This window comes from Petromyzon marinus, chromosome 38 (assembly GCF_048934315.1).
Source record: "Petromyzon marinus isolate PM22_M1 ecotype Great Lakes invasive population chromosome 38, UKy_Petmar_22M1.pri1.0, whole genome shotgun sequence".
Classification (NCBI taxonomy): domain Eukaryota; kingdom Metazoa; phylum Chordata; class Hyperoartia; order Petromyzontiformes; family Petromyzontidae; genus Petromyzon; species Petromyzon marinus.
Genome location: NC_133704.1, coordinates 5,287,678 through 5,301,722, shown reverse-complemented (window position 1 = coordinate 5,301,722; position 14,045 = coordinate 5,287,678). Strand labels below are relative to the sequence as shown.

The 14,045-nt window shown below is 52.3% G+C and overlaps 1 protein-coding gene across 3 annotated transcripts in view; it reads left to right on the top strand.

Annotated features, from left to right (window-relative positions):
* LOC116950053 (sialate:O-sulfotransferase 2) overlaps positions 1 to 14,045 on the top strand; it is a 232,344-nt gene that overhangs the window by 92,063 nt on the left and 126,236 nt on the right. The gene's annotated exons all lie outside the window — the stretch shown is intronic.

Here is a 14,045-nt window from a genome sequence, read left to right as displayed (position 1 = left end):
GGGTGAGGGATGGAGAGAGGGAGTGGATGAGTGAGTGGGTGAGTGAGTGAGTGAGTGGGTGAAGGATGGAGGGAGGGAGTGGGTTAGTCAGTGAGTGAGTGGGTGAGGGATGGAGAGAGGGAGTGGGTGAGTGAGTGGGTGAGTGAGTGAGTGGGTGAAGGATGGAGGGAGAGAGTGGGTTAGTCAGTGAGTAAGTGGGTGAGGGATGGAGAGAGGGAGTGGGTTAGTCAGTGAGTGAGTGGGTGAGGGATGGAGAGAGGGAGTGGGTGAGTGAGTGGGTGAGTGAGTGAGTGGGTGAGGGATGGAGGGAGGGAGTGGGTTAGTCAGTGAGTGAGTGGGTGAGGGATGGAGAAAGGGAGTGGGTGAGTGAGTGGGTGAGTGAGTGAGTGGGTGAGGGATGGAGGGAGGGAGTGGGTTAGTCAGTGAGTGAGTGGGTGAGTGAGTGGGTGAGTGAGTGGGTGAGTGAGTGGGTGAGTGAGTGAGTGGGTGAGGGATGGAGGGAGGGAGTGGGTTAGTCAGTGAGTGAGTGGGTGAGGGATGGAGAGAGGGAGTGGGTGAGTGAGTGGGTGAGTGAGTGAGTGGGTGAGGGATGGAGGGAGGGAGTGGGTTAGTCAGTGAGTGAGTGGGTGAGGGATGGAGAGAGGGAGTGGGTGAGTGAGTGGGTGAGTGAGTGAGTGGGTGAGGGATGGAGGGAGGGAGTGGGTTAGTCAGTGAGTGAGTGGGTGAGGGATGGAGAGAGGGAGTGGGTGAGTGAGTGGGTGAGTGAGTGAGTGGGTGAGGGATGGAGGGAGAGAGTGGGTTAGTCAGTGAGTGAGTGGGTGAGGGATGGAGAGAGGGAGTGGGTGAGTGAGTGGGTGAGTGAGTGAGTGGGTGAGGGATGGAGGGAGGGAGTGGGTTAGTCAGTGAGTGAGTGGGTGAGGGATGGAGAGAGGGAGTGGGTGAGTGAGTGGGTGAGTGAGTGAGTGGGTGAGGGATGGAGGGAGAGAGTGGGTTAGTCAGTGAGTGAGTGGGTGACGGATGGAGAGAGGGAGTGGGTGAGTGAGTGGGTGAGTGAGTGGGTGAGTGAGCGGGGTGAGTGAGTGAGTGGGTGAAGGATGGAGGGAGGGAGTGGGTTAGTCAGTGAGTGAGTGGGTGAGGGATGGAGAGAGGGAGTGGATGAGTGAGTGAGTGAGTGGGTGAAGGATGGAGGGAGGGAGTGGGTTAGTCAGTGAGTGAGTGGGTGAGGGATGGAGAGAGGGAGTGGGTGAGTGAGTGGGTGAGTGAGTGGGTGAGTGAGTGGGTGAGTGAGTGAGTGATTGGGTGAGGGATGGAGGGGGGAGTGGGTAGGTGTGGAGTGAGTAAGATGGGTAAGGGAGCGAGGGAGAAGGTGAGCTGGTGGGTGAGGGAGAGGGAAGACATGGTGGGTGAGTGGGTGAGTGAACGTGTGGGTGGAGGATTCGATGAGTGAGTGGGTGAGGTATGGAGGAAGTTGGGGGGTGAGTAAGTAGGTGAGTGTGGGTGAGTAAGTGGGTGAGTAAGTGGGTGAGTGTGGGTGAGCGAGTGGGTGAGCGAGTGGGTGAGCGAGTGGGTGAGCAAGTGGGTGAGTTTGGGTGAGTTTGGGTGAGTGTGGGTGAGCGAGTGGGCGAGCGAGTGGGTCAGCGAGTGGGCGAGCGAGTGGGTGAGCGAGTGGGTGAGTGTGGGTGAGCGAGTGGGTGAGCGACTGGGTCAGCGAGTGGGTCAGCGAGTGGGTGAGCGAGTGGGTGAGCAAGTGGGTGAGCGAGTGGGTCAGCGAGTGGGTCAGCGAGTGGGTGAGCGAGTGGGTGAGCAAGTGGGTGATTGTGGGTGAGTGTGGGTGAGCGAGTGGGTGAGCGAGTGGGTCAGCGAGTAGGTGAGCGAGTGGGTGAGCGAGTGGGTGAGCAAGTGGGTGAGGGAAAGGGAGAACGAGTGGATGAGTGAGTCGACTGAGGGAGTGAGCAGGAGATCGCATAGCTTGCGAGAGAGTGAGTTAAGTAAGAGGGTGAGTGAGTGAGCGGTGAGTGTGAGAGTTGGTGAGTAGGTGAGTGAGTGGGTCAGCGGGTGAGCGAACCGGCAGACAGGTGAGTGAACGGGGCGAGCTGGTGAGCGATCACGGGAGGGTGAATGAGACGGAAGGTAGTTGAGTTGGTGAGTAAGTGAGTGAGTGGGTGAGTAAGTGAGTGAGTGAGTGGGTGAGTAAGTGAGTGAGTGGGTGAGTAAGTGAGTGAGTGGGTGATCAAGTGAGTGAGTGGGTGAGTGAGTGAGTGAGTGGGTGAGTAAGTGAGTGAGTGGGTGAGTAAGTGAGTGAGTGAGTGGGTGAGTAAGTGAGTGGGCGATTAAGTGAGTGAGTGGGTGAGTAAGTGAGTAAGTGAGTGGGTAAGTGAGTGAGTGGGTGAGTAAGTTAGTGAGTGGGTGGGTGAGTAAGTGAGTAGGTGAGTAAGTGAGTGAGTGGGTGAGTAAGTGAGTAAGTGAGTGGGTAAGTGGGTGAGTAAGTGGGTGAGTAAGTGAGTGAGTGGGTGAGTAAGTGAGTAAGTGAGTGAGTAAGTGAGTGAGTGAGTGGGTGAGTAAGTGAGTGGGTGAGTAAGTGAGTGGGTGAGTAAGTGAGTGAGTGAGTGGGTGAGTAAGTGAGTGAGTGAGTGGGTAAGTAAGTGAGTGAGTGGGTGAGTAAGTGAGTGAGTGTGCGAGAAGGTGAGCGATTGCGTGGGCGGGTGAGCGGCTGACCGTTTGTACTGTCCAGACGGTGAGCGAGGAGGTGAGCGAATGAGGAGGTGAATGAGTTAGCGGGCAATCAAGCGGCAGAGTGAGTGAGCGAGTGAGTGAGCTGGAGAGTCAATGAGTGGGTGGGCGACTGGGCGAGGGCATTTGCAGGTGGGTGAGTGGTCGACCCAGTGAGTTTGCGGGAAGGCGGAAGGGGTGAGCGAGCGGGTGAGTGTGGGTGAGTGGTCGAGGCAACGGCACAGACGTATGAGGGAGAAAGGCTGGCTGGCTGGCTGCTGCTGCTGTTTGCTCAAGATACTCTGTCATTGCGCCAATGCTGCTATTGCTGCTGCTGCTGATGATGCTGCTGCTGATGATGATGATGATGCTGCTGCTGATGATGATGCTCCTGCTGCTGATGCTGCTGCTGATAATGAGCAACTCGACCCCCTCCCCCCTCCACGAGTGATGGAGTACGTGACTCTGGGAGTGTTATGGGAGAGTATGAGGGGAGTACTTGACACTGGGAGAGTGTGAGGGGAGAGTGTTAGGGGAGTATGTGCTGGTGGAGAGTGTGAGGGGAGAGTGTTAGGGGAGAGTGTTAAGGGAGAGTGTGAGGGGAGAGTGTGAGGGGAGAGTGTTAGGGGAGTGTGAGGGGAGAGTGTGAGGGGAGTGTGAGGGGAGAGTGGGAGGGGAGAGTGTGAGGGGGGAGTGTGAGGGGAGAGTGTGAGGGGAGTGTGAGGGGAGAGTGTGAGGGGAGTGTGAGGGGGGAGTGTGAGGGGAGAGTGTGAGGGGAGAGTGTGAGGGGAGTGTGAGGAGAGAGTGTGAGGGGAGAGTGTGAGGGGAGAGTGTGAGGGGAGAGTGTGAGGGGGGAGTGTGAGGGGAGTGTGAGGGAGTGTGAGGGGAGAGTGTGAGGGGAGTGTGAGGAGAGAGTGTGAGGGGAGAGTGTGAGGGGAGAGTGTGAGGGGAGAGTGTGAGGGGGGAGTGTGAGGGGAGTGTGAGGGAGTGTGAGGGGGGAGTGTGAGGGGAGAGTGTGAGGGGAGAGTGTGAGGGGAGTGTGAGGGGGGAGTGTGAGGGGAGAGTGTGAGGGGAGAGTGTGAGGGGGGAGTGTGAGGGGAGAGTGTGAGGGGAGAGTGTGAGGGGAGTGTGAGGGGGGAGTGTGAGGGGAGTGTGAGGGGAGAGTGTGAGGGGAGTGTGAGGGGAGAGTGTGAGGGGAGAGTGTGAGGGGAGAGTGTGAGGGGAAGTGTGAGGGAGTGTGAGGGAGAGTGTGAGGGGGAGTGTGAGAGGGGGAGTGTGAGGGGAGTGTGAGGGGAGAGTGTGAGGGGAGTGTGAGGGGAGAGTGTGAGGGGAGTGTGAGGGGAGTGTGAGGGGGAGTGTGGAGGAGTGTGAGGGGAGAGTGTGAGGGGAGAGTGTGAGGGGAGAGTGTGAGGGGAGAGTGTGAGGGGAGAGTGTGAGGGGAGAGTGTGAGGGGGAGAGAGTGAGGGGGGAGTGTGAGGGAGTGTGAAGGGAGAGTGTGAGGGGAGAGTGTGAGGGGGGAGTGTGAGGGGAGTGAGGGGAGAGTGTGAGGGGAGAGTGTGAGGGGAGTATGTGACTGGGGGGAGAGTGAGGGGAGAGTGTGAGGGGAGAGTGTGACTCGGAGACAGTGTTAATTGGAGATTGTGATGGGAGAGTGTTAATTGGAGAGTGTTACAGAAGAGAGAGAGAGAGAAAGCGCGCGCTCACACAGAGCCAGCCCACGTCCATAGCGAGCTTTCATAGTGGCCAGTTCATGTTCATGATAATTAAGATTATTTCGTATCAGTTGATGGTGATATTGATGATGATGATGTTGAACGTGCCACTGATGATGGTGGTTGTTTTTATTACGGACGTCCTGCTGCTGATTATGGTTATTATTATTATTACGAGAGCCCTGCTGATGAGGATGAGTGTTGATGATGATGATGATTCTCAGTCGTTTTCAATTCTCTATATTAATCCAATGAGAACTGATACTGCTGCTGATGATGATGGGAGTGCGGCTGATGATGGTGATAAACCTCTGTACGTGGGATAGGACAATTTACATTCCGTGCGCTAACTCACACGCTCACGTCTTCACCCTCAAATTCAAGTGCCTCGCATATACAGTATACCCAGTTGGACCAACGTTGGTTGACGTTGGACGAACGTTGCGCTAACGTTGGTTGATGATGGACCAACGTTGCGCCGACGTTGTTTGACGTTGGACGAATGTTGCGCCAACGTTGGCTGACGTTGGATGAACGTTGCGTCAACGTTAGTTGACGTTGGACGAACATTTCGCCAATGTTGGTTGACGTTGGACGAACGTTGCGCCAACGTTGGATGACGTTGGACTAAGGTTGCGCCGACGTTGGTTGACGTTTGACGAACGTTGTGCCAACGTTTGTTGAAGTTTGACTAACGTTGCGCCAACGTTGGTTGACGTTGGACAAACGTTGCGCCAACGTTGGTTGACGTCGGACCAACGTCGCGCCAACGTTGGTTGACGTCGGACCAACGTTGGGCAACGTCAAGGTGATGATTTCCCGCTCAAAAGAGCGATTAAGACATAGTCAGCGGTGCCAATTCCACGTTCCTGAAGCGAGGGCGACTCTCATCGATGGGGACGACCGCTGCTGCCCTCTGGTCCCAGTGGCATCGACGCCGAAGCGAGCGATGATGGGCTGAGTCTCCCGCCCGCCACGACTCTGCACTTGTACCGAAGACCCCACCCGTGTAGCCTGTACAGATTGTGGCAAGCACCACGCCCGGCCGGCCGCCTTTGTCTCCCCCAGCGGTGGTATTTTCACCGCACACGCGTGGTTTCATTATTTATTTAAGCCTACCGAACGCGGGAGAGAATCCCAAGACCGGATCCAATAATCACTCGCCACTGATGACAGTTATAGCCGTGGCCGGGAATCGAACTAAGGTGGACGGGTTTCTCTCGCGCCGTGCAACGCTAACCACTGCGCCACCGCTCCTCCCGTGTAACACTCACGTAGCCCGCGGCGCGTGATGCCACTTGTTACAGATTCCACGCGGGTTCGCGTCTCTCACTGACGAAGAACAAGCCACCATCACGAGCCCAATATTAACAACGCGGGCATCACGCGCACACGCAGCAGCATCTCTCTCACAGCCTGTGGAGGTGGTGGTCTGGACAAGACCGAGAGATGCTTTTGTACGTTTGCAATGCGCACTCACCTGCGAGTAGCGTTGTTTTTTTTTTCGTGGGGGAGCGGTGGCGCAGCGGTTAGCGCGCACTGCGCCACGAACCCGGCGACCCGTGTCAGATTCCCGCTCAGGATGAATAACGGTGCCAGCGGACTTCTTAATCGGCCTTGGGCCTCTTCTGGATCGACTCAGCCTTAAATGAGTACTTGGCGCGGTGGGTAAAACCGCTGACTCCCAATATCTGGGAGCTCATTGTCCTGCAGACATCTGTGCTATCGACGCCTTGAACTGCGCTCTCGTCCACTACACTCGATATATACATTCGCATTGTGTTGTACAGACTCGCACAGAGACCCATAGGCTCACATAGAGATCCATAGACTCACATAAAGACCCATAGACTCTCATGGAGATCCATAGACTCACGTAGAGACCCATAGACTCACACAGAGACCCATAGACAAACATAGAGATCCATAGACTCATACAGAGACCCATAGACTCACACAGAGACCCCATATAATCACACAGATAGCCATAGAATCACACAGAGACCCATAGACTTACACAGATAGCCATAGAATCACACAGAGACCCATAGACTCACACAGAGACCCATAGACTCACACAGAGACCCATAGACTCACACAGATACCCATAGCCTCATACAGAGACCCAAAAACTCACACAGAGACCCATAGACTCACACAGAGACCCATAGACTCACACAGAGACCCCACTGTACAAGCTGTAGCGCGCTGGCAGTGGTTTCACGGTCTGCGCGAGACGATCGCGCACAGCACCATCACCGCCATCGTCAACACCCACCAGGGCGCAGCCACTGCTGATTCTGAACATGAAGCGGTACCAATTTTGACGACCCCAGAGGGGATGATTGGCTGAGTCGACCTCCCACCGAGCCTGCCGGTCGCGCAAAACCCATCTATCGATCGCGAGCCGGCGATTCTGTCTGCAAATTTTGTCTGCGAATTCACCTCCGACTTGGCTGCGATTCGATTTTGTCCTTGGGTCATTTTGTGTTTCCTTTGTCCAGCTGAAGGGGGGGGAGCAATTGGGAGAGGGGGTGAGGTGGGTGGGTGCTGTGACTTTGACCCCTCCCCCCACCCCCCTTGTACCCATGTATGCCCTCTACACTCGTGCCCATTTAGTCTGTGGGTTAATCCGTCTCTGAGTGAGATGTTTCCAGCGATAACCCGCGAGCACATCAGTTGTTGGGTGATCGCGGGAGCGGTATAAGTGTGTGTGTGTGTCTGTGTGTTGTCTGTGTAGCGGTTAGCGCGCTGCGCTATGAACCCGGTGACCCGGGTTCGATTCCCGCTCACGGCCAACACCCAGTGACGATTATCTGAACCGGTCCCGGGCCTCCCCTAGGTCGACTCAGCCTCAAATGAGTACCTGGTGCGGTGTGTAAACATCGCCACTGGGAAGACAAAGGCGGTCGTGCGTGGTGCTGGCCACCCACCCCCTCGTGTACGGTTCCGGCCTTCATAGGTGCTCGCTAACAGCACTTGCCCCTACAGTCTGTTAAGGCTATATGGGGGATCTTTATCTTTGTGTCTGTGTGTGTGCGTGTTTATATGGGGTGGGCGGGGGAGCGATCGTGCAAGTGCTGAGTTATTCATTGCAAGACCCCTGGGCTACTGGCGGCCCACGGTGGCCTTTAGATAGGTCCCGACAATGCACAACGCCACCCCACCATCATCATCGTGCTGCTGTCAAACCCCCAATAGTTTGAAATGCGTGGCGGCCCTCACACGCTGATGGTGTCTTCTCGGCGGTGGTGGAGTGGTTAGCACGCTGCGCTACGAACCCGTGAAATCTGAGTTCGATTGCCTGCTCACGGTCATTGAGTCCGCGGAATATTTAGGATTCTCCCCTGGGCACAGCATTCCACCAGGTCCTCCTCCTCGACTTCCACCAGTGATGAGTATTTGAACCGGTCCTGGGCCTCCCCTAGGTCGACTCAGCCTCAAATTAGTAACCGGTGTGATGTGTGAGCATCGTCACTAGGGAGACAAAGGCGGCCGGGCGTGGTGTTGGTCACCCACCGCCTCGTCCGCCGTGCCGGCCTTTATAGGAGATCGCTAACAGCACTTGCCCCTACAGCCTGTTCAGGCTATATAGGGGATCTTTGTGTGTGCGGGGAGCAGTGGTGCAGTGGTGCAGTGGTTCGGGCGCTGTGCTACGAACCTAGCAACCCGGGTTCGATTCCCGCTAACGGCCAACACCAGTTACGATTATTTAAACCGGTTCTGGGCCTCCCCTAGGTCGATTCAGCCTCGAATGAGTACCTGCTGCGGTGTGTAAAAACCATTGTCACCAGGGAGACAAAGGCGGTCGGGCGTGGTGCACCCCCTCGTGTGCCGTTCCGGCCATCATTTGGTGCTCGTTAACAGCACTTGCCCCAACAGTCTGTTAAGGCTATACGGGGGATCTTTGTCGTTATGCTATTATTAATAATTATTATTTTAACGAGTTGAGAACTCATGGTTCTGCAATGGATAATAAGAGACAGATGTAAAATTATGTTTCCCGTTCTCACGATCATCCTGTACTCGAAGCACAAAAAGTAATTAGCTCTCTATGAAATAACAAAATGCAAAGATAATCATCTTTCGCTAGGTTTTTTTATATGCATACATTCTGTATTATATATGATGATGTACGATTTAAAGAATATTCTGGCGAAAGAATTGGGTTGAAAGCAGCGCACAAATTGAAAATCTGGAGCAATTTTAAATGACACGCGGTCAATCTTCTGTATTCGATGCTCCCACCTCTTCAGTATCTCCATCCAGTTGTATTATACTACTAGCTTTACTACCCGGGACTTGGATTCACCACACCCGGCCGCCTTTGTCTCCCCAGTGACGATGTTCACACACCACACCAGTTACTCATTTGCGGCTGTGTCGACCTAGGGGAGGCCCAGGACCGGTTAAATAATCGTCACAGGTGGTGGCCGTGAGCGGGAATCTAACTCGGGTCGGCAGGTTCGTAGCGCAGCGCGCTAACCACTACACTACAATGCGTTACGCTTCCACATGCGCGGGTCACATGACAGATTTGACGTCACAGCTCACTTGCCGTGCAAAACAATATGCATTATTGAGCTCCCGCCCCAAAAAAAATATAAAAGTGTATATATTTTTTTTATTTTTGCATGGTGTACAGTCTGGAAAGTACCCACAAGGCAAATTTCAAGTTTGTTGCATGTCGGGAACTACACTAAACATTTTGAACAGACAAACATATTCACAACTTTGCCTTTTTTATATATATATTGAGATAATAATTAATGATTATTAACATTATAATAATTATTAAATGTATTTTGAACTTATTCTTCCGCCGTTTCAACTCAACTCAAATTATGTATTCGTCACACGGAAAATCCCGTGTCGCCAGTTACCCTGCCAGCAGCCAGCTGGCAGTTTCGCTACTGGATTCTTATTTTTGTTTTCCACCTGAGGACGACCGCTTGTGTTGCGATCGAAACGCCGTGATATATTATTTTTTGTTTTACTTTATTTTATTATTTTTCCAACTACGTGACTTTACCGAAAGAACCAAAGAGTAATATATATGTGTATAAGAGAAATTCAGCAATACATATTTATATAAATTGCGGTGTATTTTTCTGTTTTTATACCTTGCGCATTTGGACAACGGCACGCAATGACCGACTCTTGAACGTCCATCGGACGTCGCGTAGAACTTCTAACACACACTCGGTGTTATCCAGGGCGGCCGCTGGATTTGTTCGAGTTCAAATCTCACGTATAATTATTAATATTATTAATTGTGATTGCGCACCATCGCCAGTGTCGCTTACCAACCCATCGTTGCAATGAATAATAACTGATTATATATGTTCTTTGGTTCTTTCGGTAAAGTCACGTAGAATGAGAATAAAATAATAAATTAATAAAATAAAATAACACAATAAAATTCCGTGAGAAAAATAAAATAACACAATAAAATTCTGTGAGAATTTCACGTATAATTATTTTATTGTGTGAGAATTTTATTGGGTTATTTTATTTTATTATTTTATTACTTTATTCTCATTCTACGTGACTTTACCGAAAGAACCAAAGAAGATGAATCCTTGCAGTCACGAAAGCTTTAAATCGAAATTTGATTATATATGTATTTATACTCGTAATACATAGTTATTCATATAGTTTCCTCCGTTCCGTATCCTCGTTCGCTTCAACGCTACGTAACCCGAATCGTGGTTTAATGGGATCACTGCACACGCAGAGTCTAGTCGAGTAACCCCCCACCCACCCACCCACCCCGTGAAAACCCCTCCCGACTCCAAGGCCGAATTCTCACCCCTGTGATGTGGGGACAATGTTCGGGCCTCAGGGCGAGAGTCTTCTCGCATTCAACTCCTCGCAGACCCCCATACAAGACAAAGATCCCCCGTATAGCCCGCACATACTACTGGGGCAAGTGCTGTTCGCGAGTAGCGCCTATAGTAGTAACACCACGCCCGGTCGCCTTTGTCTCCCCGGTGGCGACGTTTGCACACCGCACCAGCGACTCATTTGAGTCGATAATCGTCATAAGTGGGAATCGAACTCAGGTGGCCGGGTTCGTAGCGCAGCGCGCTAACCACTGTGCCGCCGCTGCCACCACCACCACCACCAACCACGCTCCGTCTTTCCGCGTTCACCAATTTACGCTATACCCCCCCCCCCCTCCATTCAAATACAAATTATTAACTCGTTCCACGCTGCTGCATGCGCCCGATGATTGTTAAACACGTACCGCGTGACGCTCTAAGCAATTTACGTTGTCTGAGTTAATAGAGCTGAGATTCAGATTGAGGTTGAGACGTGAGTGTCCCTGTGCGTACGCACAACGTGTCCCTGTGTACACGCGTGTCCCTGTGTACACGCGTGTCCCTGTGCACACGCGTGTCCCTGTGCACACGCGTGTCCCTGTGTACACGCGTGTCCCTGTGTACACGCGGTGTCCCTGTGCACACGCGGTGTCCCTGTGTACACGCGGTGTCCCTGTGTACACGCGTGTGCACGAGTTCCCCGTGCACGAAGACAGCGTTCAATTTATTAGCGCGTCACGTGGGAAGTTCGTAACAATCACTGGGCGCGTGCATCGTGGGACGAGTTAATGTCTACTTGATCGCGGACTGAATTCGTAAATCGTGGACTGGAGTGTGGGAAAACCCCTGACCATTAGCAAAGCAAGCAAACGCTGAGCCGCCGAAAAAGCTCAACGGGGATTCTTGTAATTATGTGAACGTCAAATTAACGTGAACAAGGCCAATGAATCTTTCTCATCTCCTCTTCGGGCATCTCACATCATCTCCGTCTGTTGGCTGCATCGCTCTCATCTCACTAGGTCTCCGTCTCTGGACATCTGTGAAAACGGCTGGACATCATCTGTGAAAAAAGAGCTTTGTAGCTCATAGGATTCCTCGAGTATGAATAAATAGTCCGATTCTGTCGATATAAGCGTCTCTTATTCAGCTCACTCGTGTCACCACATCGCTATCTCCTGTCTCCTGAGCGCAGCTGTGCGATGAAGAAGGGGTACGTTGCCCGAAACGTCGCCTGCTATAAATACGTATTTACGTATTTCAAGTGTTATTGACGAATGTGTTGAGTCTGGCTTATCAGAGACGCGCCGCGGCTCCAATCCAGCAATTCAGTGAAATCACTCCAGGTGCCTGCGTCCGGGCTCAGCCCAGCAACATCATCATCATCATCTCCCACTGACTGATTAAAACCTCGCCTCAGCTTCCCCCATTGTTCTCTAATTGATTAATCACCTGCTCACGTGACCTGCAATTAACAAATCCCAGGGAGGAGTTGCTACACGCCTGGACTGGACTAGTGAGGGGAGGGGCCGAGGGGGGGGCAGAGGGGGAGGGGCAGAGGGGGGGGGCAGAGGGGGAGGGGAAGAGGGGTAGGGGCAGAGGGGGGAATAGTTGGGGGGAGGGGGAATAGTTGGGGGGGGGCGATGTCTCCCCCCCCCCCTCCCATCTTGGAACGCAGATAATTTGAATATTTCTCATCAGATATTTAACAGAGATTTTTTTTATGTAATTGTGTTTTTGTGAATGTAGGTGCCCTATTTTAAAAAAGCTTGACATTTCGGGATATCTATCCCCCTCCCCTCTTCCCCTTCTCCCCCCACCCCACACTCTCCCACCGCCCCCCACCTCGCCCCTCCCCCTTCCCCCCGCCGCCCTCCGGGTAATTTAATGTCCTGGAAGGATTCAAATGTCTCAGAAGCTTGCGACGCATTCTCAATAAGACGACGATCCCGGGGAAAACCAGGACAGGCGGTAACTCTGGTGGAGAGCCCATCTCGTCTATCGGGTTATTTTCTTTCACGCTGGTCGGACAGACGTCTTAGAAAAACGAGGTGGGTGTCACCAGACACCTCTTTAACCCACCGCACAACCTGCCAGATCCTAAAACAGCTAAAGCTAAACAATTGTTTTGATTTTATTTTACCAGGTAAGGCCCACTGAGCTACATTGCAGCTCTTTCGCAGAAGCGAACTGGCTATCACAAATGATCGCTGAAACGAAGTGGATGAATTATCATCACCACGTGGCAATTCATCGCGGTATCCAAATACTCTCAACGCCGTGACGTTGATTCTACATGTAGAGGGGAAAACTGGAGGACTCTGAGAAAGAAAAAAAATTCACGCGACCACGCAGAGAGGGAGAGAGAGACAGGCACATTTGAAATATACAACAGGACTTCAATCGATCCACCAACTGCAGTGGAGTCCCCGTGTATAGGCACCCCCCCCCCCCCCCACACACACACTTTATTTCAACCTCTGTTGTGGCTACACCGCAGTAAATACCTATTCATAGCAGGCGACGTTTCGGGCAACAAACCCCTTCTTCATCGCACAGCTGCGCTCAGGAGACAAGATATTGCGATGTGGTGACACGAGAGAGCTGGATAAGAGATGCACTGTGGAGGCAACGACGAGGGTTGGTGGATGACCGCACAGATTGGCAACATGTCGCAAGACTCCCCTTCGCGTTGTGGGGGGGGGGGGTGGGAGTCGCCGAGGTGCCGTGCCACTGGCTCGCTAGCAGAACGCAGTACAGGATGGTGCAGATCAGAATCAGAATCTATTTTTTTTACTGGAGAAATCCGATGAGCTATAAAGCTCATTTTTTCACACGTGTCCAGTAGTTTTCACGGATGTCCAGTGGATGTCTTGTGACCAAACCATTAAATTCTCTCAAACTTAATTCGTGTTTAAGTAAGGTTCACTAAAAAACATAATTTGATAAAGCAACGGAAACAAATGTTAGCGGTCAAGTAACAAAAAGATCTCCGTAGCTCAGTGAGCCTTACCGAATAAAATCAAAAAATATAAATAATTTAGTTTTATTGGAGGACACAACACATCTGGACCACCACCCTACACAGCATTGCGGGGGCTGATATGGTCTGCCCATTGTTGCATGGGGTAGAGCGCCGTCTCCCTGGCACGCGCAGCTGATCTCCCGGGGTGCCCCGGTGTCTCACCCCAACGCGTGCCCCATATTGAAGATTTCGCGACTGCAGGAATCCACACTCTTGGGTTCTTTCGGTGAAGGCACGTGACATATTGAAGGAGTCACGCGTTGGCAGGAAGCGTCTCCGCGTGCAGGGAGAAGCGCAGAGCGGCTGTTTGGTAGCGCCATCTCATCGCCTGGCCGCGGCCCCTTCCCGCTCCGTCCGTCGTTCCTCCTCGGCGATTGTGAGATTGTGCATTTTGCACGAACGACCACGACGCCGCTGTATGACGTGAATCGTTCTACTTTCATGGTGTATGTATATATTAAAACAAATTAAGGTTTAACATTTCAAGCAGCACTTACCGCTTAAATCTGTACCGAGTGAGACAGGTACCCTCCGAGGGCGGTCCAGATCAGATATCGGAATATTTATTTAGACTGGAGGAATCCGGTGAGCTATGAAGGCCAATTTTTTTTTTACAGATGTCCAGATGTCTTTTGACCCTCCTTTAATTTGGTTAAACTTAATTGTTTTATTTTTTTACGTAACGTTTCTTTAAGTCGCGAATGAATATGCAAATGGACGCAACAACAAAAAACACATGTTCGTGGTCAATTAATTGTCGGGGTAAATTAATTGTCG